This window comes from Oncorhynchus masou, chromosome 12, assembly GCF_036934945.1.
Source record: "Oncorhynchus masou masou isolate Uvic2021 chromosome 12, UVic_Omas_1.1, whole genome shotgun sequence".
In the NCBI taxonomy this organism is placed as follows: domain Eukaryota; kingdom Metazoa; phylum Chordata; class Actinopteri; order Salmoniformes; family Salmonidae; genus Oncorhynchus; species Oncorhynchus masou.
In genome coordinates this window covers 56,471,190-56,476,221 of record NC_088223.1, presented here as the reverse complement: position 1 = coordinate 56,476,221, position 5,032 = coordinate 56,471,190, and positions in this window count along the sequence as shown.

Here is a 5,032-nt window from a genome sequence, read left to right as displayed (position 1 = left end):
CCATAATGATAAAGAGCTGCTATTAACACCCCTGCAACATTCATTTTCCTCTCTCAGACCCTGCTTTAAATTCACTATCTGTCACTGTATCTTTCTCTAGTTCTATCTCTTGGTTTGCTTTGGAGGGCCCTTTACAGTAGACACCAACATGAACAGTGCTGTAGTACGTTGATGACGAGCTGAGTATGAAAGTAATGATTTGAAACTCTCTTCATGCATTTCACATGACAATACAAACTTACCGTGGTCGGTCTGTATTTTGCACAGTGTTTGGGAATAAAACCTCAACCTAAGATACCGTTTAAACAATTGTTTACACCTAAACTCAGGGGAAAAAAATAAACTTTCCTTTTTCAGGACCCTGACTTTCAAAGATAAGTTGTAAAAATCCAAAGAACTTAACAGATCTTCATTGTAAAGGGCTTTAACACTGTTTTTTATGCTTGTTCTATGAACCATAAACAATTAATGAGCATGCACCTGTGGAACGGTAGTTAAGACAGTAACAGCTTAAAAAAGGTAGGCAATTAAGGTCACAATTATGAGAACTGAGGACACTAAAGAGGCCTTTCTACTGACTCTGAAAAACACCAAAAGTAAAATGCCCAGGGTCCACGCTCATCTGTGTGAACGTGCCTTTGGCATGCTGCAAGGAGGCATGAGGACTGCAGATGTGGCCAGGGCATTAAATTGCAATGTCCGTACTGTGAGATGCGACAGGGAGACATGATGGACAGCTGATCGTCCTCGCAGTGGCAGACCACGTGTAACAACACCTGCACAGGATCGGAACATCCAAACATCACACCTGCGGGGCAGGTACAGGATGTCAACAACTGCCCGATCAGTGCTCAGACTGTCCACAATAGGCTGAGAGTGGCTGGACTGAGGGCTTGTAGGCCTGTTGTAAGGCAGGTCCTCACCAGACATCACCGGCAACAACGTCGCCTATGGACACAAACCCACCGTCGCTGGACCAGACAGGACTGGCAAAAAGTGCTCTTCACTGACGAGTCAAGGTTTTGTTTCACCAGGGGTGATGGTCGGATTTGCTTTTATCGTCGAAGGAATGAGTGTTACACTGAGGCCTGTACTCTGGAGCGGGATCGATTTGGAGGTGGAGGGTCCGTCATGGCCTGGGGAGGTGTGTCACAGCATCATTGGACTGAGCTTGTTGTCATTGCAGGCAATCTCAACACTGTGAGTTACAGGGAAGACATCCTCCTCATCCTTCCCCCTCATGTGGTACCCTTCCTGCAGGCTCTTCCTGACATGACCTTCCAGCATGACAATGCCCCAGCCATACTGCTTGTTCTGTGTGATTTCCTGCAAGCCAGGAATGTCAGTGTTCTGCCATGGCCAGCGAAGAGCCCGGATCTCAATCCCATTGAGCACGTCTGGGACCTGTTGGATCAGAGGGTGAGGGCTAGGGCCATTCCCCCCCAGAAATATCCGGGAACTTGCAGGTGCCTTGTTGGGAGAGTGGGTTAACATCTCACACCAAGAACGGGCAAATCTGGAGCAGTCCATGAGGAGGAGATGCACTGCAGTACTTAGTATCTGGTGTGGCCACCAGCTGCATTGACTGCTACTTTTGATCTTGACCCCCCCTTTGTTCAGGGATGAATTTGATCCATTTCTGTCAGTCACATGTCTGTGGAACTTGTTCAGTTTGTCTCATTTGTTGAGTCTTGTTATGTTCATACAAATATATACACATGTTAAGTTTGCTGAAAATAAACACAGTTGACATCCATTTTTTGCTGAGTTTAGATACACCTGTGTGATCTTCCCCCTTTGGGGTGTGGCCCCTCCATCTCCTAAGCAACCATTCTACTGCCCAAAGCCTCCTGTCACAGCAGCTCTCTGACTGGGATTTCAGCACAGGCTTTTTGTTATGAATAAGGACTAACAAATGACTTTTCTCTTGCCAGTTAATGAAAGGTAACAATTTCTAGGAAGGAACTTATTCCAAAACAGCTGGATGTTGTATTACCTGTCCGACACGTTCCAGGTCCAAAACAGAATGTAAAAAAGACCACACTGCACCCCCATCCATCCACCGGTAAATACCTCTGTCTGTCCTAGACGTCCTCAAACAGTTGTCTGCTGTACATTCCACCACAGAGCACAAGGGCAGGAGAAAGTAGAAGTGAGTGAGGTGAAAGGAGAGAAGCAGCGAGGGAGAGAGGAGAAATATTGAAGATTATTCTCTTATCTTGGCTGCATATTTGTTGCGCTCTTTCTATGTTGAAGACAGGCTACAGAAAAAAATAATTTCCTTGCTCCCCATGAACAATCTAGATGCAGAGAGAGAGCGAGAGAGAGAGAGAGAGAGAGCAAGAGACAGAGGGGGAAGAGAGGGCAAGGAAGGATTGTGGAGAGAGAATAGCGGAATAGGGTATTACTTGTATTACAAGCCCTGCTGCCTGGTCCAGAGAAGAGGGCTCTCATCCTTAACTAGAATTGAAAGGAGGAAGGCACTTGTTTTCTGTACCTGTAGGTGTCCTAGGTATTTCCAGACAAAATGTAATGTCTCAAATATTTGTTTCTTTTCAAAGCTCATTATGGATGCCCTGTCTGACCCACTCCTGCCAACTGGTGTTCGTACATGACAGTTTGCCCATGCGATCGTGCATGACACTTCCACTCATCCTTTTAAAGATGGAATGAGTTAAATCATTTGGGGGGTTATATGCAGCTAGATATTCAGTAACAGTTCTCATTCCACGTTTTCCCTAATTTAGACATTTTATTGAATGCTCCTTTATAAGATTCAGTACAACAAACACATTGTATTATATATCTCCACAGATACAATTACAAAAACACCCGTTTGTCTCCAATTAGGAAATGGTCACACACACACACACACAGGGGACTTGCTGTTTAAAACTGCAGGTGGCATCATTTTCATGAACCTTTTCCCCATCAGATCCAGGAATTGGGTGACCATGAGAACAACATAGCACTCATATCAATTATTAACATGCCAGGGGCAGAGGGAAGATTCCCAGAGAATAAAACACAGGCTATTAATGGATCTATGGAAGGAGGCAGACATATCTGATAATGACCATCACAGGGACATCAAGCCAAGCCTTCCTGGACAGGGGCACTTTACTGATGAGGGATGGGAGGAAGTCAGCAGAAGTTCAGGGCGTCTCCCTCCATGTGTCTCGCTGATGTCCTCTAAGGCTCAAACCACTGTCTGTCTCTGTGTGCCTCCGGTCATCCGCAGTAGATATAATGCAGAATATCAAGAAATTACTAAGCGCAAGTACAGTATACATTACATTCAAATATAAGTATACTATCATGTATATCAAATAATATAATTTTAATTATTTTGGCGCAATAAGATTTGATACAGTTACATGAAATCAGAATCATTGCTTGCCGTACCAGGGATTTGGAGAGGTGGGAGTTGAATCTACACTATTTTATGCATTTTTTATACCCATACATTACCGATACATCAACTTAGGCTGTGAAATACAGTATGTTCATATGGGCAGGCCGATGTTTAGCCACTTGCATAAGCGAGACATTGCCAGATCAAAATGGTTGAGTTAAGGGGATGTGCAGGCTGGGCTTGTGTAGGTGGGGGGGGGACTCCATCAGCGTAATGAAGGCTGGGCACACCCTCCGACACAGAGCACTCTACAGAATTACACAGCCGGAGAAATTACCCTGGTGGGTCAGGGATCAATTGATTGGACAGCTGGGGCACTGCCAGAATGAGGTGGTAAACATTGATAATAGTTTAACAGTTTTCCTGATTTGGCCTCATTTTAGATTTGGTTAATTAAGAAATACTAGCTGCCATGAATGAAGTAAAATGTGAGTTATTTTCAGGGTGTGGTTTGATGGGTGTCTCTTGTATGTGGTTAGCTTTAGCCAGCTCGTGTGTGACTGTGGAAAAGTTGGTTTGACTTTGAATAGCCTGGCTCTGGGGATAGTTAGGAAGCATTAAAAAAAAATTACACAATGTAAATGTGATAATATTTTTATATGAATTTCAAAAATGTACAGTTGGTTTGAGGTTTTTAAGTCATTGAAATTTGGAGCTACTGACCTTGTACATTTTGTAATTTACTGATGATCCCTAAATAGCCCCACAGAGATATCGAATGTCAAACCAAATTAACCATGGGCATTGAGGCTTAATGAATTGAGGCTGTTCTGAGGGCAAAAGGGGTGGAAGATGTTCCTAATGTTTGGTACACTGTGTGGGAAAGATGCTGTCCACAGATAAGTACTTAGAAACAAACGTGCTGGGCTATTAAATAATATTAGTAAAGAACAAGGCCCGCACACTGCTAAAGCTCCCAATTCCCTGCTTTATTGACGTTTTCCATTCAAAACGGATCTTCGTCAGGTCAAACAAACAGTTACTCAGTTCCCAAAACATACACATTTAACCTCACATAACCATTGTTTTTGCACCCACCAAAAATCTCTAAAAATGTAATAACAATGAGATGGGTACACGTAATAGTTGCAGAAAATTCGATGCTGTCCATGTCTTGTCATTTATATTTAGGAGTGTAGTACATTGTGTTGCCCATAGGATGGCACTGTTGCAGTATGTTACTTGACTGGATGCACCTATCAGTGATATGTATGCCATGCAAGGCCATAATCAAATGTTTACTTCCCTGTTAGTAATTTGGTAGCTTGTCAAATTCATCATGCATCTTGATACATCCTGCATACATCACAATTTGGATTATTAGAACTTTTAAAAATGAAACCTTTATTTAACTAGGCAAGTCAGTTTAAGAACAAATTCTTATTTACAATGACGGCCTACACCGGCCAAACTCTGACGACGCTGGGCCAATTGTGCACTGCCCTATGGGACTACCAATCACAGCCGTTTGTGATACAGTCTGGATTTGAACCAGGTTGTCTGTAGTGATGTCCCTAGCACTGAGATGCAGTCTTAGACCACTGCGCCACTTGGAAGACCCTCTTTTAATCCAGTTTGGTCAAGTAAATTACGGGAAAATACCTTTAGGTTTGGTTT